Source organism: Panthera leo, chromosome A1 (assembly GCF_018350215.1).
Source record: "Panthera leo isolate Ple1 chromosome A1, P.leo_Ple1_pat1.1, whole genome shotgun sequence".
Taxonomy (NCBI): domain Eukaryota; kingdom Metazoa; phylum Chordata; class Mammalia; order Carnivora; family Felidae; genus Panthera; species Panthera leo.
This window is the reverse complement of record NC_056679.1, coordinates 50154317-50181282: the sequence shown is the minus strand read 5'-3', so window position 1 is coordinate 50181282 and position 26966 is coordinate 50154317. Positions and strand designations below refer to the sequence as shown.

The following is a 26966-nucleotide window of genomic DNA, read 5'->3' as shown; positions in this document are numbered from 1 at the left end:
TAGCTAAGGCAAACACACAAACGTTGTGCTAGAGTTCCCGAGGTCCTCTGGGTTATGCCTTTGCGAGGGTGTTAGAATCCACTGTCCTCCATCATTGCATATTCCAATCCTTCTCATTCTCTAGGCTCACCTCAGTGGCTTTCCTCATGTCAAGCTCTCCCTGATTCCTCTCCAGCTAGACGGTATCTTTCATCTTCTATTCCCTTTGTATGTGTAATAGATCAATCTGTACCTTTTTTCTGGCATGTATCACCTTCTACCTTATATCACCTTATATACCAATTAAGTAGCTTGTTGTCTCCACTTTTACTTAACTACTGAAAGACTGAGAGTCCCTTCCCAGCAATTATGTTATGCCACCAGCACGTTGCTAACATGATCAATATTTGCTGACTGAATCATCTCTCAGCTGAGAAAGACCCAGGGCCACCATCTTCAAGAAAATCATTAGGATTCCACAAACAACTGGATGTACACTCACAACAATGTTCCCAATCCAGAGAGATTTTGATTGGAACTTTCCTCTTGATCTTTGGTCAATTCTACCCAGGCAGAGACAAGAGGAGGAAAAGCCCACTCCTTCTCATGGAGCAGAAGAAGATTCTGTTCATGCTGTGTCTTTCCCAACCTGGCAGCATAATCAGTGTTGTGTTTTTACAATCTGTCGGTATTCTAAAAATGAGAACAATGACCTTTGTGTTAATTAGTTGAAACAAGAGCCTGCTGAGACTAGAAGAAAAAGACTTAATGGGACTTGAGATTATATATTCCAATCATAATTACGGAGGTAATAACTAATGTTAATGATGAGATCAAATAAACATGCATCCATACAAATGTGCATTTAATCCCCTTCCTATGACTGAGATGTTCTCAGGACTACCTAGCAGTATAATACACACACTTAAGACTGCCCAAAAAGTCTAGAAATATAAAAAAAAATTTCATTGTCCTTTTTTAGATGAGCAAGTAGACCATTGCTTTAAATTCAAAAGTACATCACCTGAAAGGTTGTTTAAAATTTGAAGGAAAACATATTGAGCATATTATTTGAAAATATAACTAACATATTTTAAAAATAAGCATAGGCAATGCTTCCCAAATTTTTGAAGACACTTTTTATCTGATAACAATAAGTGTTTCTGAAGAAGAAGTAGTGAAAGGGTAGAGAAACTTAGATTATCCCTGCCTCTAGATTATCCCTGCTCCAATACCACACACACCTCTATCAGAGATACCTGGTATCTCTTGCATTGCTTTTCTTGAGCAAGGATGGCTCCCTCTATCAGGGTTCTTGAGCTGGGGTCCACTGAACCCATCTTCAGCCCATCCAGAGACCTCTGGGAATTGTAGGTGAGATTTTTCCATGACTGTACATGGGAATTTTTCTCAGGAATATAAAAAAAAGTTTAGGAAGCAACAAACTAGATGATAAATACTTATTTTGTATCCTGCTGTATAAAAAAGGGAAAATGATCAGGCAGCACACAAACAAAGCCTTCTAGAACAATATCCCTGGGAACAATCATAGAGACAAGAAGATGTGAGTATCTTCCACTGCCCACTGCATTCCGGAGCAGCAGAGAGGGGTGTCTGGGCTCTCGAGATCAGATACAGTCCATGTGTTGTTGGCTTTTAGCTGCATGATTAGGGAAGTACCAGTACTCCCCAGTAAAATCAGGGTTTGGGATCAAGCCTTATGGTCATAGCTGAGTGCCCTGGTAACTCCGTAGACTCCACTCTGTTCTGGTACTACATTCTTCATTTGTTGGGAGACAACTGATCCTTCTTCTAATGCAGTCAGGGACCTGGGGTCCTTGCCTTCTGGTTGCAGCTATAACAGAATCAGCTATAACAGTAAGGAAGGCTATAGCACAAAAAGGAAAAACTCTGGTTCCCTGTTTCTGACTCTAACATTTAATACCTGGCTGGGAATGAATAGGCTTTGGGGGAAAGCAGGTTGTCCAAGAAATTACCTGACTTATTCTTCATCCCAGGTAAACATTGACTGCCCTCCATTATCATTTTGATGCTGTTAGGATCTAGGCATGTATCAACTTAAGAGAGAAGACCCAGGCTCTGCTCTTTCTACTCGCACAGTCACAGCCACTAATGTCATCACCAAACAGCTGTGGATTATTTATTCATTTGTTTGGTTATGTTTGTTTGTTTATATCCTGATTTAGTTCATGAAGAATTTGTGATGCCCCAAGGGAGCTATTGTGATAAGAGCTCACTTCCTAGCATCTCTGTGTTCAGACAAAAAGAATGAGAAGGGCCAAGGAAGCAGGAGGTGTTTCTGGGGAACTATCATAGGGAGCAGAATCCCGCAGGACCTGCATGCATGGCTCTGGTGGTGCTCTTGCAACTCTGCCCCCAACCTCTTGGATTTGCCCCTCACTTCATTCTCTGCTAACAGGCTAGTTGCAGGCACCCTTTTTAAAAAAAGTATAATTGATTAAGTATCTGGAGGAGGGTTAGAGATTAAGTCATTCTCATTTAGGCATTAATTAATTAGTTAAGTATCTCCCAACTTGCAGCTGGACTCAGATATGTGAGGAAAGAGAGGAGATTTTCAGGTATGGGGACTCTTGAGGGGAGGGCACACCTAAGGAGGGTGGGAAGATTAGAACATCAGCTAGACACTGTTCATCTGGATATCTGTAGAGAGCATGGGAGCTGGGAACTGAATTAATACAGAATGGTGAAAAGTACAAAGATAAACCATGGGTATTTCATAGTATCAATGTGGGGCCAGTACTGCTCCATGGCATCTAAAGGAATCTTCCTTTTCCTTCTCCCTCTTCCTATCCATTTCTTCCTCTTCTCCCGCATCTTCCTCTCCCTCCTCCTCTTCTCCCTTCCCCACTTTCCTGAACCATTTGACCTCTGCTAGATCTCAGAAGAGAACTGTTGATACCATAATCGTTCTACATTATTGATTAAATAAAATCATTAGTGTGTTGGCAATGAAAAGAGGAACCAGAGAGCATCAACTCCTTCAAGTAGCAAATAAGGAACATAAAAATTCCAAGATGGGAAGTCACCTCATTAATCCAAGGTCATTCTGGAATTAGAACCCAGGATTCCTGACTCCCAATTAAATGGGGTGGGTTTTTTTGTTTGTCTGTTGTTTTTGGTTTTGCTTTTTTGTTTTGCTCCATAATAGAATTTCCTAGGCAAACAAAGAACCATATACCACATAAAATACTATTTTACTCATGAGACAGACTATTTAACTGCCTGTTTTGCATCACCTTTGTGCTTAAAGCTGGAAATTAAGATGGGCACGACTTTAATTTTAAAAGTACTTTCTAGTGCTTTGTTCATTACACTTAAAATTATGGAATTGGCTGTAATTTTTCCATTTTACAGCTGTGGAAACAAAAGGAGGTCAAAGACATTTGCAGATGACCCAGAATACAATTTCAGTTTGGATGACCTGCATTTATTTTTCTTTTTGAGTTTGCCTGTTCTTCATTCTACTTAAATTTCAGGATGAACCAATCTCACCTGTGAAAATGAAAATTCTAGAGGGAGAGACAGGAATACAAAATAGAAAGCCTATTGTTAATTTCAGGAAATCATACGATTTGACTTAATTATCCAATCTTTCCTTTTTATAAGAGCTCTATGGCCAAAACAGTGGCTGTACATAAAATAACTAAGGATAGACTCAGATAAATAGATACGTAACAGGTGTTTCATAGGCCACAACAGCCCTGGGTGTATATACCATAAAAGCTAACATTCGTAATAGTCAAAAGACAGTAGGTATTTGGCTTCATCCTCATTTGCATTACATTCTACCGGCAACTAAAACTTCTCCCAAATATTTCTAATAAGAGGATGCTGGCTTGGTTGAGTAGGGATAGCTACTAGGGTTTTACAAATCTTCCGGTTCATATGTGTGCTAACCCCATTTGTTCTGGTCTGCTCAGCTCTTTGTAGTAATGCTGCTGGTGGCCACATTCACAGCCATGTGGCAGCTGGAGCCAAGGCTTCCAGTCTGTAGTGAGAGGACCACGTATCTACGGTACTTTGAGAGCCTAACACCCTCCATTGCCACAGTCTACGGGATAGAAATTAGGGCCTCTGTTTCCAAACTGGGCTTAGAGAGTTTAATAACTCAGCCAACGTCACACAGCTAGTACCACGGAAGGGTTTGAAACCAGCCGCAGTGACTCCAGAGCCTGCATCCTAACTTCACACTAAACGTTTCTGGTTTGTGAGGCAATTGGATATCAGCTGCTGTCTGGAGCCAGTCTTCGTCTAGCAAACTGGCTCTCTGGAGAAGGCCTGCTGGTGCTAGGAAGTTAGGAGAGCTCTGGATACGTGTGAGCCTTGCCAGCCTCACAAAGTTTTCTGACTGAGTGAAGCACTAGTGAAGGGAATCACCCTTTGCAGAAGAAGAGTTAGACAAAGAAAATCTCCTTAATTCACAAGTTGGGAGCAAGAAGAGATGATTCGGCCCCAGTTTTATTGATTTGGCAGGATAATGATGCTTGATTTCAGTAAAAACATCTTCATTTTAACGAAAAAGAAAGATGTGAAAGATCTCTAACCACACAAAAGATTTCAGTGCAAATTGGGCATGGTGCTGCACCAAATATAGCACCAGAAGAATATGATAGATTACTGTTGTCCCCCTATCCCGGAGGCCACCAGCTTAAGCAGGTAGAAAAGTCCCGCCAGACTTCCTGTGGGAAGCCCCAAATCTAATTCCCCAGCCAGAAGATCCGACAACCTGGCAGGCTATTCACGGTCCGTCTCTGGGGGCAGTATGACCTTTGCCAGGTTCAGGAAGCATACTCCGAGTGCTGAGTCAGTAAGGGGATGCAGGAGCTAGAAGTATTCCCTCACCTCTACCCCACACCCAAACACCTGTGAAAGTGCATCTCGGGGGCGGGGGGATCCTGAAGGCTGAGACATGAAGCTTTGAGCATTCATTTCAGGACGTAAGACTGATTCTTTAAGACATGCCAGATACATGCATGGATGTGATATACAACTGTCCCTATCCAAAAATCAAGGAGGCAAATGTTCAAAATTTCTGACTTTTTCACAACCTGGCTGCCATGTGGCGTCTCATCTCTTTATTGGGAAGCGAGACGACCATAAAAACAAATTCTTAGGTTGCAGTTTCACCTTATAGATTACATTTCCAAGAATGACTTTAGGTTCCCTTTAGAACACTAATGACACTTTCCACATACCAGCTGCTATTCCACTTTGCTTCAGCATTATTTTAATTTATCATCATCATTCCTTTTGCCCCAACTCACTTCCTTCGCACGTGTGCCAGGAATCTCATTCCTGCCCAACTGTCACTGGCGTAGGCTTTTGGTTGCATCCTGACAGTAGGTTTCTCCTTAAGTGTGGGTATAAAGTCTCTATAGATAAAAAGAAGAGGAAGCTGAGGCAAAGGACAGAAAGGGATTATAGTTACTGGCTCCTGGCTCTCCCTGAAAGAAAGAATGTCAGCTATTTGCAACAGGAAGGCCAGGTGGGTGGAAACATGAAACCAGTGATTATCTGATGCTGATGAGAAGGCCAGCACTTCTGATAGAGCTGAAGGCCCTTGGTGGGTGAGTGCCCTAAGCAGCCTGGCAGAAGACAGAATAACACAGACAAAGAATTCTAGCCCTCCCTGAAGGAACTGTTCCTGTTATAAACTTCCATCGTTTTTTCAGCTCACTTCATTAATAAGTACTAATCACACTGAAGTATCTCAATGGAAATACTGTTTTGACACTGAACTACAAAAAGACTCGATGAAATCTGCCTCTTAAGTAAGGGAAACAGAAGTCGTCTTGGTCATTCACTGTCCAATTAGATTAAAATAAAGCTTTGAGAGACACCGAACTGTGTTACCATAGTGTAGTGTAGTTACATGAATTTGGGTTTTGGAGTCAGGCTGACCTGGGTATAAATGATTGTGTGACCTTGGACAGGTAATTTAACCTCTATTTGCCTCAGTTTCCTCATCTGTAAAATGGGACCATAGTACTACTATGTCATGGAATAGTTAAGAAAATTAAATTAGATGGGATTAGTAATATACTTAGCAACATGCATGGTACCTTGCAGAAACTATAAATGCCTACTTGTCTCTCTGTCTTTTGAAGGCTAAAGGTACCTATTGTTTCAACGTACATAGCATGTTCCCTAAGTTACTTACAGAGCTTAAAATGTGACCAAGAACCTCGTAAAATTAGAAACTTGGGAACACAGAGGAAAAAAAGAGTAGAAGTAGCTGCAGTGTCATGGGAAGAGCCATGGACCAGAGTCTGAAGTCCTGAATGACAATCCTGGCTTTGCTCCTTACCAGCTATGGGATTATGGGCACATTGCTTAATGTCTTAAAGCCTCAGGTTTCTTATCTACATCAAGGAGATAACAATATCTCCTTTGCAGGTATCTTTCCTATGCACAGACACTGGGCTTATGATTGGGTTTCCCACAATATGAACATGACACATTCAATGCCCTCAAAAGAGCTTGCAACCTAGTGGAGGAATCAGACACTTGTTTTAACAAAAGCACACTCACTGATCCGCTTCTGGACTCCCTTCTCAGAAACAGTAGAATATGGTAGGCACAGATTTATGCCAGATAACTTTCAGTCCAGGCTTTTCTACTTCCTAGCTGTGTGAACTCAGACACGTTATTTCACCTAACTTTGGAAATGAGGAAAATAATAGAATTGTTGTGAAGATTAAACAAGATAATGTATGTGGCTCAGTCGGTTAGGCCTCCAACTCTTGATTTTGGCTCAGGTCATGATCTCAAGGTTTGTGACATCAAGCCCAATGTCGGGCTCTGCACTGACATCGTGGAGCCTCCTTAGGATACACTCTCTCTCTCTATATATATATATATATATCCTCTCTGCCCCTCTCCTGATTGCACACACACTCTCTCTCTCAAAAATAAGTAAACTTTAAATAATAAAAAAAAAAACCCAAGATACTGTATGGAAATGTGAGGAACCCTGTAAATATTCAATAAGATGTTAGTGTTTTTAGTGGCCCTCGGTATCCCCTGTACATGGGATCAAAGGTTTGAGGGGCCCTCTTGTGAATCCTATGTGTCCCCTCACACCAATGATCCATGTGAAAATGTTTCCTGGTCTCTGCTCTGAGAAATGCAATTGTTTTGATACTGTTAGTTATGGCTACAATTTCAAAAGTCCAGACTCTAACATCTGAACTTTATTTCTTGAAGAAAAAAAAAAAATGATAGAATTTACTTTTTCCCCATTTTTTTCATAGAAATTCCATCTTGCATAATTTAACTTGCCACTTTTTATTTTTAAGATGACTTCTACTTTCTGTGACACAGTTTCTATAAATTATGGAGAAAAGCACAAACTTTGCATGTTACCAGGAAATTATGAGATGACAACGAGCCTCAGAGAGAATCATCACACAGAGAATCAATTATGGAAGGAAAATGTTCAGGCTCTCATTCTCAAGGTTCTTGAACAGAAACCCTCTTCCAAAGTAAGAGGAATTATTTTCCCAAATGATAGTTTCAGTCCCTGAATCCTACTCTAAGCTAAACCCCAGCTGTGTTCATTTTACTTAATTTTCCCTCAAAGTGGAGATCAATAAGGATGAAATACTGTGCATATGTAGCACCTTGTTTCGAAAGAGTCCAACAGGCTTTAAGCATATTATGCCATTAATCTTCCCAGCGGTCTGAGAGAAGGAAGCGACAGGTGTAATGTCCCTGTGCTTGCAAATGAGGAAACCAAGGAATGACAAAGGGGATTGAATATCCAAGAACACAGTGGAATCGGTGGCAAAGCTGGAAGAAAGAAATTGGGTATTGGGAATTGTGATTATTTTAAGGGCGTAAGAATACCCATAAATTAAATAATAAGATAAAACCCAGCTGCTGATTGCTGAGTGTGTTTAAACCAAAGTAGGGAACATGTGGGCCTTCCAATATGCACAATAGACCTAATGCTCCCAAGGTGCCTAGGATGATGCTAACAGATGCCCTGTTGAGTTTCCTCTCCCTTTGGGCCCCACAATTGCAGTCACTTCTCACACCACGAGAAATCGTCTGACTGTAATTGGCTACAGATTTCCAACCCTAACTTCAGAGTTTTATTTCTTTCATGTTTGTCTCCTCTCATACTCCAAGTCAAATTATCCACCTATTTTCTTTCCTCTCCAAAGTCTACCTATATAAGGGTTGATTAAATTCCTGTCATTTTTCTTGTTTTAAAAAAGTAAATGGCCTAGAAGACCATATTTTCTCAATACAGGCATTGGTAAATGAAATTTAAATACAGTATAAAGTCTTCTAAAGCTATTCATCAAATGAGGGTAGTTTTTTTTTTAATACACTTGAATCATATTTATGGCTGAGAATATTGTTATAACAGCTGTTAGGAAAGCAGGAGTTCAAATTTTTGTAAGTCATCAGCCAATTAAGAATGTCAAAGTATCTCTTAAACACTTTAAGGTTAGTCGATGAGCAAGTTACTTTGATATCAAAATCACGTCTCTTAGGGCGCCTGGGTGCTCAGTCAATTAAGCATCTGACTTTGGTTCAGGTCATGATATCACCATTCATGAGTTCAAGTGCCACATTGGGCTCTGTGCTGACAGCTCAGAGTCTGGAGCCTGCTTCAGATTCTGTATCTCCCTCTCTATGTGCCCACCCCCTGTTCATGCTCGCTCTCTCTCTCTCTCTCTCTCTCTCAAAAATAAATAAACATTAAAAAAATAAAAAATAATGATAAAAAACATCAAGCCCTGAGAGAAGAGTGGGGTGACTTAGGAGTGAACACCAGAGGCAGCTGCTTACTTAGCATTTTCCCCTCTTCTCATCCTTCCAGAGTTTTGTTTCCAGTTTAATAATTATAAATTTCAATTAATAACCTGGTTCAAAGCAAGCACTTCATAGCATTAATGGGGTTAAAGGAAGAACATGAATTAGTGTATAAGAACTTTTCTAGGAGATCTCATCACCATCTGGGGTGAAGGAGTGAACTTTTGCTGAATACTGACTGTTGCCGTACATGAATGAGCAGTTATATCTCTACTGATTGGGGGGGGGGGGGGGTATGCGTGTATGTATAGGGTAGAGTGAATAGAAGAAATCAGTGACCTGTGCCTAGTTCAGATAGTTCTTATAAAATCTGTTATAGTAGTAGGAACAGGAAAGGAGTGTAAAGAACTACTATGAGCTAGTAGTGGTTATTACTAGAGTCCATGGGCATGAACCCTAGAGGCTTTGAATGTGAACTTCAAAAGAAGTATTGTGGTAGGTAGTTGTTTGTTCGTCATGCTAAAATAGTGCCATCCAGGGAACAGCACTGGGGAGCAGAGTCTCCTTCCTGCTGCCTTTGAATTTAGACAAATAAAAGAAGGAGCAGTCTACTTTCTCTTGCCCATTAATGGAGTTTCTCTAGCTTGCATCTCTTTAGGAAAAGCTACCTTGGATGAAATGTTACTGTTTCACTTTCTACAAAGTGATTAGCATCTGCAATACCTACCTATAGTAACTGCTGCAAGTTTCAGGTGTCATGGGCCTATAGTTTCAGAAAGCTTCCACAAGGTAGAGGATTTACACTGTTTCCATGCATAAGATTTGTAAGCCAACTTCTGTATCTGCATAAAACATTAGGAAACACATATCCTTAAAAAAGAGCTTGATTGATAAAACATTGTTATGGGCTGAATTGCAGCCTCTCAAAAAAAGATATGTTGGAAGTCCTAACCTCCAGCACCTCTGTCAGGCAGTTAGTTAGGCAGAAGCGAGGAGATCCTGGCCATCCCCTGGGAGCCACCCTGGAAGGTTAACAGCCACACCTTCAGAGCCACCCGTAAGAGCCTAGCACAGGAAAAGCCTAGCACAGAACTGGCTCAAAAGCCACAGGGGACTTCTAAGAGCTAAGCATGCACACAAAGGGTCCAAATTGTCCTTAACTACCTTTAAGGTCACAACAACAGCTCATTAGACACTCATCAATATACAATACATAAATAACTACAATTATAACAGAATGCATCACGGGTAGGCACATGCGCAGAGGCCAAAATGTTATATAACAAAGAGCTGTCAATCAAAATGTCAATCAAACCCAAATTTACATATGCGATAAGCAGGCTTACAAGGATGCAGCTAGAGCTTTTCGGTGCCATTGCCACTCTTGCTCCAGCAGTGGTCCACTTGCACACTTGAAATGCACTATACTTATCTATTCAATAAACTCTATCTCCCCATTCTGGTCTTGGGTCTCCAATTCTTTGGTGTATCTGGGACAAGAACCCAGTGACCTGGTAACACCTCAGAATATAAACGTATTTAAAAATAGAGTCATTACAGACAGAGATAATCAAGTTATAATGGGGTCATGAGGCTGGGCTCTAATCCAATATGACTGGTGTCCTTTTAAAAAGGGGGCATTTGGACACAGAGACAAACATGAGTAAAGAAAGACAATATATGAAAAGACAGAAGAAACACAGGGAGAACACTATGTGAGGTAAAAGTGGAGATAGGAATTACGTGTCTACGAGCCAAAGATTGTCAGTGATCCATCAGAAGCTGCAGGAGAGACACAGAAAAAACTTCCTCGTACAGTTCTCAGAGAGAATCAACCCGCCAGTTTTGAACCTCTAGCATTCAGAAGAGTGAGACAATAAATTTCTGTAATTTTAAGCCACCCAGTTCTTGTTACTTTATTATGCAGCCCAAGGAAACCAATGTGCACATTATTATCTCATTTTATTTTATTTACTTTTAAAAATTTTGTTTTTAAATATTTTCTCCATGCAGCGTAGGGCTCAAACTGACAACTCTGAGATCAAGAGTCATGCACTCCACTGACTGAGCCAGCCACGCATCCCTAATATACCATTTTAATTACTAGTTTCTAATATATAAGAGAAAAGAACTAGACTTGGAGCAAATATTCCAAATAGCGTTTTTATTCCAAATAGAAGCAACTGCTTTTAGTCTCTCAGAGAAAATGTCTTTATGTTTGAGCAAATATCTTCATGTCCATAGGTGATATTCTTAGTTAAGACTCATCACCAAAGTTTTCTAGAGATCATAATCCCTCTCCAACTTATATCTCAGCTTACACCATCATACATTAACTCCTTAATTAGGTTTATAGCCTATATGGATCAGTAATCCTGCTTGCCACAGACCCCAATGCAGCAAGTATGTCAATACCCAATTCAGACTAGAGTGGATTTGATATCCTTATGTTTTAAATTTTCTATGGTTATGAAGGACAAACCTCAGTAAATCTTGCTTCATTTTAATCTGTGACTTCTTTTCTTTTTTTTTTTCTTTTTTTTTTAATGTTTATTTATTTTTGAGACAGAGAGAGACAGAGCATGAACAGGGGAGGGGCAGAGAGAGAGGGAGACACAGAATCTGAAGCAGGCTCCAGGCTCTGAGCTGTCAGCACAGAGCCCGACGCGGGGCTCGAACTCACAGACCGTGAGATCATGACCTGAGCCGAAGTCGGACGCTTAACCGACTGAGCCACCCAGACACCCCAATCTGTGACTTCTTTTCGACATTAGTTATTCCCAGTTAGACTCCAATGGAAAGTCACTAATTATGACTCCTATCAAAACTGGAAGCATTTTTGCCACCTAGTAACCAAATGGAATTTCTACTGAAAGAAATGCTTAAACATGTGGTCTATTCTGAGAAAAAAAAAAGGTACAGCTTTCACTCTATAACAGTTTACTCATTTTTGTCCTCTTGAGAGTAATAAGAGTATTACCAAAAGTGGTGTCTGAATGTTTCAAATCAGAAGATGAGAAAGCAAATTCTTCTTTTTGAATGGCCTAAATTTGATTGTAAATCTCACTATTGTTTCTCTTCTGCAGGACTAGGAAGAGGAGAAAGTTATTTTGGTCTTAATTCACTCACAAGAGCATCTTTGTTGAGCCAACCAGAGCCAGTTACTGTTGTGTGGGTAGTGTCTGTGGCAGTTGAGTGAAACTGAAGACATTTGACACATCGTGAAGAAGTTTAATCTCTTGCCAACCACAAGTAACTAATTGCCAGAGAGAGTTCCTTCCACAAATTTGAGATTTCAGAGCACTCTCTTTGCAAGAAATCTTGGCTTCAGTGAAAAGACATCTGAGCCTATATTTTCTTTTCATTTTTCTATGGAGGTTGTCTCTGTCTTTGTCTCTACCTTTCATGCATATTTGATCACTCTTTCCATCTGTTAAAAAAGAATTCCTTTTTTTCTTTAGAAATAGAATTTCTATTTCTTTCTGGCATACACCGCCAAAAGTTTTGTTTTGTTTTAGTTGACACACACTGTAACTTTAGTTTAGGTGTATGACTTAGTGGTTTGACAAGTTTATCATTTTTTTATGCTCACCACAAGTATAGCTATCATCTGTCCCATTATATCATTATTATAATATCACAAACAGTATTTCTTATGCTCTATTTTTTTTTATTTTATTTGAATTCCAGTATAGTTAATATACAGTGCTGTATTAGTTTCAGGTATAAACTACAGTGATTCAAAATTCTACGTATTACTCAGTGTTCATCACGATAGTACACTTTTAATCCTTTTCACCTGTCTCCCCCCCACCTCCCATCCGGTAACCATCAGTTTGTTCCCCATAGTGAAGAGCCTATTTTTTTCTGGTTTGTCTCTTTTTCTCTTTGTTCCTTTGGGTTTTTTTCCTTCAAATTTCACATACAAGTGAAATCATATAGTATTTGTCTTTCTTTGACTGACTTATTTCACTTAGCATTATGCCCTCTACATCCCTCCATGTTGTTGCAAATGGCAATATTTCATTCTTTTTTTGTACCTGAATAATATTCCATTATATATAATGGAATTATCCATCTACTGATGGACACTTGGGCTGTTTCCATATCTGGGCTATTGTACATAATGTTGCAATAAACATTTGGGTACACATATCTTTTCCAATTACTGTTTTCATACTCTTTGGGTAAATACCCAGTAATAGAATTACTGGATCATATGGTAACTCTATTTTTAATTTACTGAGAAACTTGCATACTCTCTTCCACAGTAGCTCCACCAACAGTGCACAAGAGTTCCATTTTATCCACCTCCTCACAAACATTTTTTTCGTGTGTTTTTTACTTTACATTCTTACAGGTGTGAGGTGACATCTCATTGTGGTTTTGATTTGCATTTCTCTGATGGTGAGTGATGTTGAGCATGTTTTCGTGTGTCTGTTCGCCATCTGTATGTCTTCTTTGGAGAAATATCTGTTCATGTCTTCTGCCCATTTCTTAATTGTTTATTTTTTGGGGTTGAGTTGCATTTTGGATACTATCCCTTATTGGATATGTCATTTGCAAGTATGTTCTCCCATTCAGTAAACTGTCCGTTAGTTTTGTCGATTATTTCCTTTGCTGGGCAAAGGTTTTTTTTTTTTTTTTTAATTTTGATGTAGTCCCAATAGTTTATTTTTGCTTTTGTATCCCTTTCCTTAGGAGACATATCTAGCAAATTGTGGCTGAAATCAAAGAAATTACTGCTTGCAGTCTCTTTTAGAAAATTTTTGGTTTCAGTTCTCACATTTAGATCTTTAATCCATTCTGAGTTTATTTTTGTGTATATAGTAAAAAGTGTTCCAATTTTATTCTTTTGCAGGTAGCTGTCCGGTTTTCCCAACACAGTTTTGTTGAAAAGACTGCCTTTTCCCCATTGCATATTCTTGACTGTGTTGAAGATTAATTGACCATATAATCATGGGTTTACTTCTGGATTTTCTATTCTTTTCTATTAAACTATGTGTCTATTTTTTGTGCTAGTACCATAGTTTTGATTACTATAACTTTGTAGTATATCTTGAAATCTAGAATTATGATACCTCTAGTTTTGTTTTTCGGGGCTATTTGGGGTCTTTTGTGGTTCTATACAGATTTTGGGATTATTCTAGTTTAGTGAAAAATGCTATTGGTAATTTGATGGGTATTGCACTAAATTTGTAGATTGCTTTAGGTAGTATGGACATTTTAATATTTGTCTTCCGTTCCATGAGCATGGAATATCTTTCAATTTGTGTCATCTTCAATTTCTTTCATCAATGTTTTATATTTTTTCAGAGTACAGTTATTTCACCTCCTTTGTTAAGTTTATTCCTAGGTATTTGATCATTTTTGGTACAATTGTAATGGGATTGTTTTCTTAATTTCTCTTTCTGTTACTTCGTTATTAGTGTATAGAAATGCAGCGGAGTTCTGTATATTGATTTTGTATCTTGCAATCTTACTGAAATCATTTATCAGTTTTACTTGTTTTTGTAGAGTCTTTAGGGTTTTCCAAATACAGTATCATGTCATCTGTGAACAGTACAAGTTTTACTTCTTCCTTACCAGTTTGGATGCCTTTTATTCCTTTTTCTTTTCTGAATGCTGTGGCTAACTATTGCAGTACCATGTTGAATAAACCTGGTGAGAATGGACATCCTTGTGTTGTTCCTGACCTTAGGAGAAAAGTTCCCAGTTTTTCCACCATCAAATATGATATTATCTGTGGGTGTTTTCATATATGGGCTTAATTTTGTTGAGGTATGTTCCCTCTAAACCTACCTTGCTAAGAATTTTTATCATGAATGGATGTTGTACATCATCAAATGCTCCTCAGCATCTATTGAAATGATAAGATATTTATCCTTTCTCTTGTTGATGTGATGTGGCACCTTGATTGATTTGTGAATACTGAACCACTCTTGCAACCCAGCAATAACTCTCACTTGATCATGGTGATTGATTTTTTTTAAGTTTATTTATTTACTTTGAGAGAGAGAGAAAGAGAGAGTATGGGAGAGGAAAGAGATAGAGGGAGAGACAGAGAGAATCCCAAGCAGGCTCCACACTGTCAGTGTAGGATGATTTTCTCCTGCATTTTGTTGATGTGGTGTATGACAATTGATTAGTGAATACTGAACCATCCCTGCATCCCTGGAATAAATCTCACCTGCTCATGGTGAATATTATTTTTAAAGTATTTTTGTATGTGGTTTGCTAATATTTCATTGAGAATTTTTGCATGTAAGTTCATCAGGGATATTGACCTGTAGTTTTGTGTGTGTGTGTATGGCATGGGGGGGGGGGGTCTTTTTCTGGTTTTGGCAATGTTGTCATTTTAGAATGTTATCTGGAAGCTTTCCTTCCTCTTCTATGTTTTGGAATAGTTTGTGGAGAATAGGTATTAACTCTTCTTTAAATATCTGATAGAATTCACTTGTGAATCCATCTGATCCTGGACTTTTGGGGCTTTTTTTGTAGTTTTTTTGATTTTTGAATCAATTGTGTTACTTTTAATTGGTCTGTTCAGATTTTCTATTTCTTCCTGCTTCAGTTTTGAAAAATTTTATGTTTCAAATATTTGATCCATCCCTTCTAGGTTGTGCAGTTTGATGTCATATAGTCAAAATTCTCTACTTCACATCATTTTCTAGACATGCTAACTTGGTTCTAGCATAAGTGAAGTTCTCCAGAGAGAAGAACATGAATGATCAAATACTTAAAAGAGACTTGTCTACATTTAAACATGTTATTAAATCAAATCTGTAGGCTAAGAAAAATGACTAATAGTTAATTTGCAAGCTGAATTACTGCATTTGCATAATTTTTTAAATCCCAAAGTTTTTGTTCTTGATCTGACAAGATATGTGAATAACTGAAAACATAACATACAAATTCCTGTTTTACGTTTTCAGAAAAATATTGTTTCTCCAAGTGTTTCTAAAGTTTCCTACTCCACAAGGCACAACCTTAAGCAAATGCAGATCCATGTATCTGAGAGCTAGAGGAATTTATACAAATTAGGAAGTGGTAAGACGAGCCCCAGACAAAGTATGGTCTCAGGTAGCAATACAAGAATGAGGTGACTGCACATGTCAATCAATCCACTAAAATTAATTAGGCAATGCTATACACGTTTGCAGCATAAGACCTACAAAAGTGATGGTCATTATCCTAAAGGCTCTCATATCAACTTGATATTGAAGTGTTGACTTCTTTGTCCTAGGCTGGTAAAGCTTTTATGACTGTCAGACACTGGGGAGAAGAAAGGTTCTAACGTTTTTCTTTAAAGGAAGAGAAACACTTTAGGATTTACTAAGGTCTTACTAACAGGAGTTAGTGTAAAAATTAATACCCTGAGGTGGCCTGCACTTACTAAGTACATTTCCAAGTGCCTAAATTCTCATGACAGAGAATATTCCATATATCCAACTGTACCGAATGACAGAGAAATACTCAGAAGACACGTGAAAAATACTGCTAAAAACTTTTAATCCCTGGTCAGTTTAGGGATTTGAGAAGAAAGACATAGATGATAAATGTATCCTATGAGTCAAATGGTCTTGTATTCCAAACCTGGCTCCATCATTTATAAATGATATGACCTCAGTAAAAGTGTCCTTATTTCTTTTTGCACCTCAGTTCTGTCACCTATAAAAAGTGGAAAGTATTGTGCTCACTTCAGCAGCAGATATACTAAAATTGGAACAATCCAGGGAAGATTAGCAAGGTCCCTGCACAAGGATGACACACAAATTTATGAACCATTCCATATTTTTTTTAAGTGGCAAATGTACTACTGCATAAGGTATGATCTTTAAATGAGATAACACCTCTTTTAATACTACTTAATTTAGAATTAGGCTCACAGTAAGCATTTGATAAATGTTAACTCTTATGTACTAGCAAATAAATATATGTAATATATATTACTGTGCATATAATATATAGCATGCATATATATAGTGCATATGATTTAAATATATAATTCAGTTCTGTAAGTGAATAGGTACCCTTCAATTAATTTACAAAAGGCAGTTTGCCTGGACATGATGATCATCTACTCTAATCCAGCAAGTATATCTTTCTTTAGAAAAGTCAATCTACAGGGAATATAGTCAATTTTGTATAACTTTGTAAGGTGACAGGTGGTAACTATACTTTTTGTGGTGAGAATTTTGTAATATATATAAATGTCAAATCACTATGTTGAACACCTGAAACTAATACTGTATGTCAACTGTACTGTAATTTAATAAAATCAGGGGCACCTGGGTGGCTCAGTTGGTTGAGCATCCGACTTGATTGTGGCTCAGGTCACTATCTCACCAAACATGAGATGGAGCCCCACGTCAGGCTCTGTGTTGACAGCATGAAGCCCGCTTGGGATCCTCTCTCTCTCTCTCTCTCTCTCTCTCTCTCTCTCTCTCTCTCCCTCCCTCCCTCCCTCCCCTGCTCAGCTCTCTCTCTCTATCAAAATGAATAAACTTCTGTAAAAAAGTATCAATCTTATCATTATTTGTCAAAGAAATAGATAAAATCCTGTGCTTATTTGACTCAGAAAGAGCTAAGTTAGAACCCTGACTCAACCATTTAATATATAAGTGACTTTGGGTGTAATGTTTTTTCTCCCTGTGTCCACAGGGAAAATTAGGATAATAAAAGAGCATTTATCTCATATACATTTTTTAAGAGATAATATATACACAGTGCTTAACTCAGAGCTTGGCATTTATCTAAAACTCGCTATCAGTTACTATTACTGATTGTTATTAGTTTAAAAAGGTCTGTGTCTACCAATTTATTAGGTTGGTGGCGTAGGTGTTTCTTTAGTTGCAGCTCTCTTAGCTGAGATCAACAGTCCATGTATATAAGTGGAATTGGTGGACTCTAGTCAACTAAAACACATTACCAATGTCTAGGGGCCAATAGGAAGAAAGTAAGTTATTTTCAAAATGTTCTGCTGCAATGACATATGTTTTATAAGTGAGACAAAAGGATACAGGTTGTTGTATAACACATGCCAGCATTCCCCACTTCCCTTTGTAGCAGAGTAACTAGCAAAACTCCTAATTATTGAGCAGGTACTTTGTAAGTATAGTGCTAACCACTGGAGACAAAAGATTAAGAAATAGATATCCCCTGTTCCCTTGTGGGGTTATAATCTAATAAGGACGGTAAGCACTTAAAAAGTATCTCACAACTAAATATATAATTATAAATTGTGTAGGTGCTGTAAAGAAGAAGTAAAATTTGTAGCTGGAGAGAGGGAAACAGAATCTGAAGCAAGCTCCAGGCTCTGAGCTGTCAGCACAGAGCCCAAGGCGGGGCTTGAACGCATTATCCGTGAGATCATGACCTGAGCTGAAGTCGGACGCTTAGTGGATGAAGCCACCCAGGCGCCCCGGGAAAGGTATTTAAAATACAGTTTGGGGGCACCTGGGTGGCTCAGTCAGTTAAGCATCCGACTTTGGCTCAGGTCATGATCTCGGAGCTGGTGGGTTCGAGCCCCGCATCAGGCTCTGTGCTGACAGCTCAGAGCCTATGTCTCCTTCTCTCTCTGCCCCTCCCCCACTCATGCTCTCTCTGTCTCTCTCTCTCTCAAAAATAAATACACATTAAAAATATTCTAATAAGAAATAAATTACAGTTTGAAAGGCAAAGACAAAAAATAAATTTAAAATTTCTAATTACTAGGTAAAATGATTGTTACATGAAAAGAAAAACCATAAAGCAGAGAGTTTCCATGCAAACTCAGAATTCCTTCTAATCCTGTATTTCTGTGATTCCATGAACAGCAAGAGAATTTAAAAAAAAATTTTACTATAGTTGACACAGTTGACACACAATGATGTTACATTATTTTCATAGTGATTCGACATCTCTACACGTTATGCTAGGATCACCACAAGTGTAGCTACCATCTGTCACCACACAATAATACTGCGATACCATTGACTATATTCTCTACACGGAAAGAGAATTTTAATTGGCAGTTAACTCTTTAGTAATTAGACCCGGATGATTATATCTGAATATTCAAAATCCCAGGCTAAAATTTCTATCTCAATTTTAAAGCCAAAGAAGTACACATGAACAGAAAGATATTATTGAAACTTGATGGGATGAGATTCATGATGTGCAACAGTGAAAGGGCACAGCTTATCAAAAAGAAACAGATGCAATAGAAAAAGGAAGGCACTCTGCACTGTATGGGGATTCAAAGTTGAGAGTAGACATATGGTAGGAAAAAATGTATGTGTCAAAAAGAAAACCAAATGTGAGAGTAACAAGAATCCTTGAAACTTATAGACCAGAGAGAGAATATAGATGACATTTTCCTTAAATAAATAAAATACTTGGAGAGTCAAGCTGTAGTAGTGATGAAGAAGAACTCCAATTATCCTTACAACTCTTAGAGGGCTTAACTCATCAACAGAGTATAAAATATGTTTTCTTGCCTTGATACCAATTTAGTTCTTCAGATGGGAAAAGAAGAACTTGAGAATCTATTACTCTGAGTCTAATTTTGACCACCAGAGAAGTGATTTGTTATGTAATGTATTCCAAATTTTGGGACAGACCATTTTGCTTCAGGGATTTTAATAATGAAGGAATAAAAAAAATATTCACAACATATTCCTTGGAAGAGCACTAACTTTTGGATGTGAACCTTTATGCCATGTAACTCATTACTCTTGGAAGGCTCTTAAAATAATAAAATGTCATCTAGGTCCACTACTATATTCTCATGATGAAGCTGTTTATTCATCCAGGTAAGATGTAGGTCTCATTGATCAGGTACTTTCCATTTAACTGAACTCTAAATGGGTGATTAGTGTGGAGAGCTTCAATTGTTGGCCTCTAAATACCTATGTTAGCCAAGACTTTACTGAAAACGATGGTTCTCAAACGTTAAGATATATTGGAATCAACTGGAAGACTTTTTAAAACACAGTGCTCTATGCTCCATCTCCAGAGTTTTTGTTTTAGAAGGTCTGAAAATTTGCATCGCTAACTAGTTCCCAGACACTGATGTTACCAGTCTTCTGACCACTTTGGGAACCTCCTATCTAACAGAAGAAACAATATCATGTTGAAATGTCTGTAATCAAAACCTTCTCTTAAGGCAGGTGAAATCAGTGGCTCAATTCTCTTCTTTCTGCCAGAAAAGGAGCCACTCCCCAGTTTCTCAATCCTGTCTACACAATAGGAACCGTCCCTGGAAAGTTTTTAAAAAATATTTCTGTCCAGGCTTCCTCTACCTCTGGCTCTGATTAAATGAATCTGCACTTCCAACCCGATCATCCCACCCAGTTAAGTTTCCAGGTGATTCTATTCTGCAATCAGTGTTGAGAATCACTGACTTTCATGTTGACAGGTCTTGAGTATTTAGCTCCTCAACCTGATCCTGTTGGCATCACCAGTTAACAGCTGTCATCTAAGCAACTTACCCTCAAACCTTGAGTTAATTAGGCATCATGCATTAGTGAGGAGCTAAACACAAAAAGGGTTACCACCATCTAGAAACCTTAATTTTGAGTTGACGGGTCAAATACTAAACATTTTTACTACCATGGGCAACAACAAACAAGCATGTCTTGAATAGTTACAGCATACTAGGGGAAAACAACCCTTCGTGTTCATTCCACAAGTAAAGAGGGAGCCCTGGTTCTCACACACAGGAACTTAAGTTGTTAGCTTCCTATCAGCATGTTCAGAGACGATAATCTTACCTATTGCCCTGGAAAATCCCTTTGCAAAAGTCAAGGCTGGGGGGAGGATAAAATTGTTGTAATGGACGGTACACAGTAGCTGCTCAAATGTGACTCACTTAAAGCCTGATAATTTTATGCAAGTGAAATTTTTAGAAATGTAAGCTCTTCTTTCAAATAACAATATTTCCCTTTGTTTTAAAATCATTGACTGTCAATTCTACCTATATTCTTTGTATCCAATACCTAATGCTTTTTTTTTTTTACCTCTGAAACCAATGACTGAATTGCTGCACATGAAAAAGAATGGGAAGTGAATTTTAATTCTACATTGTTCATTTGAGTTTCATTCCTTATTTATATGTCCTAAAAAACCACTCCCCAAATCAATGGACTAGCATATATGGACACATGTTCATTATATTATTTTTTTTCTCAGGACTGTGTTCAGGAACAAACTGATAGATATGGATAGAAGTTACGGATATTGCTCATATATTATCTATCTTCTAAGCAATGAAAAAAGATTATCTACAAAGTTACGGATATTGCTCATATATTATCTATCTTCTAAGCAATGAAAAAAGATTATCTACATGATAGCTGTATACGTTATCAGTGATCATTTCATCTGCATGCAAGTGAAATATTTAACCATTATCATTATAAGAATATCATATAGTTTACTAAAACAACTGATCATATTTGCCTCTAGATTAAAGAAAACATATTACTTTATATTTGCAAAGGTAAGTAGGCATTTTCATAACTACCATGACGAATATTTAAATATATGTAACTAAATTTTCAACCACAAGTTCTCAATGTTTATTGCTTCTGAACATATTTTCCTCAATTCAATAACTTTTCTAATAACAAATAATTTGTGCAAAAGATTTAGTGTGCTTACTAAACACTAAAGTTCAGTACATGCAACACAGAATCTAGAAGTGCTAAGGAAAGAGTGAAGAAAGATCACCTCAGAAACTCAGAAATTTACTTACAGAATTCAACCCTAGAGTACTTGGTAAGTGTTATGTTTCTTTCTAAAAGCAATGGAGAATTCATCACTTAACTCTGAGCAAGAACCAAAGAAATGCATTTTTGAAGACTGACTAAAATGTGAACCTTAAATGGACAAGAGAACTTTAACAAGGTCTTGTGCAATTTGTGGCAGCAGCAAAACAAAAATCGGTAAGCTACATACTTGTGCATTCATCTCTCAAAAGAGAGAAGAACCTGCACTTTGCATAAATAGCTAACTGAAACATTAAGTATGCACAAGTGCACTCTAATTTGGGAGACTCCATTCGTTTCTTTAAGAACTACATTGGACAGACAGCTTCTTTAGATGTGTGTATATTATGTTCTTGAGATAGCAAATAGAGATGCTAGTTTTTTACTTTCAAGAATTATTTTTCAGTTTTCTTGTTGTCAAAATTACTTATAAGTTTCCAGAAGCAGCATTAAATTTAGATAGTCTGGGCCCTAATAATAAAAGCATGAGATGAAACGTACCTACCTCTTCAACGTTAGCTCAAGCCCAGCAGAATCAGCAGCACCAAGGACTCTGGAGTTGAATTAAAGAAAGATGTTATTTAATAAAAGATAGAAAGAACTGATATATACATTTTTTCAAGTGTAAGGAGAAGATGGCATAGTGAATACTGATTCTACAGCTTAGTGATCCACAGATGCAAGACAGACAGCAAGTATGAGTGCGAGTAGGGACAGGGTAGGGTGACAGATGGCAGTTGTAAACGTCTTCACCTTGTACAATTCTTATAGCATATGATCAGTAAAATTTTGCTGAAAGAATAAAGGCCATATGTATGGTATTATGATCTCAACTTTTTAAAGAAACTGAAAACAGGAAATAAGACTCTATGCAGAAACTAAACATAACGTTTAAACGTGAACATTACAAAACAAAAACGTAAGTAATTTTAACGAGATACACAGAACACAGAATTGCCGATGTTTATAATACCCATTGCTCTTACAATCAAACTGTGTTTGTTAAAGTAGAGAAAGATATACTTCCTGACTTATTTCTTCAACAGGGAGTATTCCCTGCACTCTGCCTCACTCTCTAATTCCTGACCTTCTATAAGCTAATCATTTAAATAAATACATTAGATCCTACTACTTTCCTACTTACATTTTCCAACAGTTTCCAACTGTACTTCACAAAACAAACAAACCCTATGTCATGAACTACAAACCCCTGCATCAGTTGGCCTCTCTCTACTCAAACTTCCCACCTCCAACTCATCTTCCCCTCTTTTCATATCCCATTGCACTAGGACCTTCTTCTCAGTTCCAGAAATACACCAAGCTGTTCCCCACATCAAGGCCTCCAGGAGCACAGCTCACTCTCTTGGAATATCACACTACTTGTTCCTTGCCTGGGTCACTAGTCATTTCTCAGTCTATGAGGAGACTTTCTCCCATAATCGTGAGGGTAATAGGTCCCCCGGTGTTATTTTCTCTCATTGCTCGCTGCCGTTTCCCTGCATAGTACTTATCATAGGTGACAATCATGGAATTTAAGTATTGATATGATCATCACCAGCTTCTTCCTTTCCAGTGGGAACTCCATGAGGGTGGAAACTGTTTCTTTGTAGCCATCACCTGGCAGAAAGCCTGACATACAGCAGGTGCACGGTGCTTCTGAGATGAGTTTATAACTTAAAATAGTGCCAGGATTCTATTTAAATTGCCTAGAAAAACCTCAGTCTTGTAGGTGAAATGGCAATTTAATGACAAAGAAAAATTCAATTCCACCTAATTGTCCATGAAAAGGCAAAGGTGACTCCAAAGAACTAACAAAAATATGGAATTGGAATAGTAAGAACGAATCTATACTGTGTCTATTACATGAAACCTTAAAGACAGTGTGGAGCAAAATATTTTATTCATTTAATTTTTAAAAATTGTATTATGGTAAGAAGAATTAGCATGAGATTTACCCTCTCAACAAATTTGTAGGTGTGTATAACAGTATTGTTGACTCTAGGTATAATGTTGTACAGCAGATCTCTAGGTTTTATTCATCTTGTTCAACTGAAACTTTATGCCGATTGACTAGTAATTCTCCATTCCCCCATCCCCTCAGCCTCTGGCAACCACCATGTCATGCTTTGATTCTATGAATTTGACTATATTAGATATCCTATGTAAATGGAATCATGCAGGGTTTTTCTGTGCCTCGCTTATTTCACTTAGCATAATGTGCTTAAGGTTCATCCATGTTGTTGCATGTTGCAGAATTTCCTTCTTTTTTTAATGGCTGGATGAAATTCCTTTGTATATATCACCTTTTCTTTGTCCATCCGTCTGTTGACAGACATTTAGGTTGTTTCTGTGTCATGGCTATTGTAAACAATGCTATGATGAACATAAGAGGGCTAGTGTGTGTTCATGATCCTGTTTTCAATTCTTTTGGATAAATACCCAGAAGTGGGATTGCTGAATGATATGGTAATTATATTTTTAATCTTTTGAGGACCCCCCTTACTGTTTTCTATAATGACTTCACCATTTACATCTCCACCAACAGTGTGAGAGTGTTCTCATTTCTCCACATCTGCATTAACACTTGGCTTTTGTTTTTTGTTAAGCCATTTTTAAATTTTGAACTTCTAAAATCTCCATAAATACTTATTAAAATAATGTTATATAGCTCTTTTTTATGTTTATTCATTTGTGAGAAAGAGACAGAGCATGAGCAGGGAAGGGGCAGAGAGAGAGGGAGACACAGAATCTGAAGCAGGCTCCAGGCTCTGAGCTGTCAGCACAGAGCCCAACATGGGGCTCGAACCCACAGAAGGCAAGATTAGGACCTGAGCCAAAGTTGTATGCTCAATAAACTGAGCCACCCATGCACCCTTATTGTATAACTCTTAAATCAAGCTCTCTTTTTAAATTTGTTGCTAAGGAAATAAATCAAATCATATAGTGAGCCTCCTACTCCAGGGCAACAGGTATAGATAGTGATGATTTAATAATGAAGAGTCAAGTGATAGTTGGCACTTTCAAAAAGCCAGTGTCACATGAAGCAGAGCAATTCAAATGGTTGCTGAGAACACAGTAACAATTTTCATTTTAAATGTTCAATGCAAAATAAGAAGAAAAAACACATTCTGCAGGATTTCTTTTTTCATTTACAAAGACTACTATTTAAGGAGAAAAGCAAAATAGCAATTAAAAACTGTTTAACAAATATGGGCAAATGACAGTACAAAATGTTAACAACCAGAAGCACTGAACCATGTGGATTTGGACTCCCAAAGTGGCCTTTAAATGATTAGAAAATTCAAGTGCTCTTGTCTGCTATTCTGAAGTGCTTTTGTGTAAGTCAGGAATTGCAACAAGAGGACCGTTCTTGGCTTCATAAGTACTTCCTATGAACTTTTGAAATCCAATCTGTATCTTCATGTACACAAATATCACAAGGGTAATAACTGCAGATGGTAAGTGAACTCTAAATCTCCAGCCTCCTGGGATTTTTCATTCCTAATTTTTGTTATCATAAGCTTTTTTTTTATCAATACACTATATAAACAGATTCCATTTATAGATATTTTTAGAGCAAAGGAAAAGATCCTATATAATCTCTACTGTCACAATATTTTTGGTTTACTTATCTAAGAGAGAAATGTAGTGGTATGTTCATGTATCTAAAACTTTATTTGGGTGAGTTGATTAAAAGAATAAAAAAGAATGGTATGATTCCTCTGAAAGTCTCCATTTTCCTGCTTTGGGGTAGTGTCACAATAACCATAATATATAGATGGATTCGATTTTCTCTTACATTTTCAGCCCCAACATTTATGATAGGATTTCCTAATGACCCCACAGATCAGGGCTTTTCAGGAGATAAATAATGTCACATCTGTAATACTAATTAATCTGTTTTTTTTTAATAAAAGGAGTTTTAGACAGAGCCTGAATGCATAGTGGCAACTAAACCAGCTCCAAGTCTACCTAGAGATGAAGATGAGAGAGATGGGGATGGAAATGGAGATAGGAAGAGGAGGAGGAGGAAGAGAGAGAGAGATTCTCATGAAGTGAGGGCAAAGCATAGACCAAATATCACTGGCACCTGTCAGAAGTTTTAAAGTGCTAATTTATATAAATATCCGAGATTATGAGTACATTTTGGACACAGATTGAAATAAATGCTGGTAAGAGACAGGAGCAAAGTGTGACAAAACATCAAAAGACAGTAATAACCAATAACCAAAAACTAATAGATTACACGGTGCTCTTAAATTTTCTTGTCAGAGGATTTGGGAAGCCAAAAATGACATACAAGAGGTATATTTAAAATTAAGTCTTCTATTTCTTGTTATTTAACTGCACAAATCTATAGATCATAGTCCTATCTTTTGGCAAACTAACATTTTATGCATCTTCAATAAGAACATCATTATTTCCCAGCAAAAGAGTTCAATATTGATACTAATGTTAGGAACAAAATGGAAGAATGTAATTCTGATTTCTACATCTACTTCACTTTGTTTTCTTTTGACTCATAGAAGTGTCCCCTCTCCATTTAAGACTAACCCTTGAACATATGATCTTTGTATGATTCTTCCCCAGTTCCATGCACTTGAACCCTTCTGTCTCCCTCTCCATTGTTGCCTCAAAGATGCCCAAATTCCCCCCAATCTTTGAGCAATCATTTTCCTCTCTTCTTTATTTCACTAAGAAATTTCACTGGGTATATTCCTCCTGCTTCAAGTTCCATCCCTGCCACCCACTTCCTGTGAAAATTGGTTTTTGTCTCATTTTCACCTGAGGCTACTCTCCATAAAGTCAACTTCTAATCATAAAATTCGGTTGTTTTCTAAATCCTCATTGTCATCCTACGCATTATTGACAAACTAGTTTTTCATGAAAAAAAATCTGCTTCCTTGACATCATGAAATATTGCCTTTCACTGGATCCTTCTAAATTTTTGAGGGGTGTTTTTTGTTGTTGTTTTTTTCTCCAACTATTCTTCCCATTCCTTTCACTGCTCTTGTCCCTTAATTGCCAGTGCCCCCTCATCTTGATCCATTGATCTTCCTTTCAATACTCTCTTCATGGATTCCTATAATTTTCATTTATTGGCTCAGTGAAAAGTATGCCATAGAAAACTATGTATCTCCAGCAGCTGCTGAATCCTTCTTGGATGTTGCACTGACATATTCAACTCAGTGTTCTCAAACAAGGTATTTTCCCCCAACTATATCAGCTCCTAAAAATTCTCAATTTTTTTTTCAATTCTCTTTGACTTTTCCCTTTCCATAAATCTTTTTTGTTATGTCCAAGCAGCACTCAAATATAGTGGGTTTGTTTTTCACAGTGCTATTCGCATCCACCTTTTCCTATTTACTTCTGCTGCCATGATTCAACCCTAGATCCTTATTAACATGGTCTCTTCCCCCTTCCTTC

The 26966-nt window shown here is 37.7% G+C and overlaps 1 long non-coding RNA gene and 1 other non-coding gene across 3 annotated transcripts in view; one reads left to right on the top strand and one right to left on the bottom strand.

Moving 5' to 3' along the window:
• LOC122213821 overlaps nucleotides 1-26966 on the bottom strand; it is a 311434-nt gene that overhangs the window by 113205 nt on the left and 171263 nt on the right. Inside the window, exons 3-4 of one of the 2 annotated variants that reach the window (XR_006199644.1) lie at nucleotides 22045-22092; nucleotides 9521-9629 (exon numbers count right to left, since the gene is read on the bottom strand). This is a non-coding gene — a long non-coding RNA (uncharacterized LOC122213821). Of the gene's footprint in view, nucleotides 1-9520; nucleotides 9630-22044; nucleotides 22093-26966 lie in introns of those variants that run through there. The other variant, XR_006199642.1, reaches the window with a different exon arrangement.
• On the top strand, nucleotides 16480-16586 carry LOC122202463. The gene has a single exon (XR_006194680.1). It is a non-coding gene; the product is annotated as a U6 spliceosomal RNA (small nuclear RNA).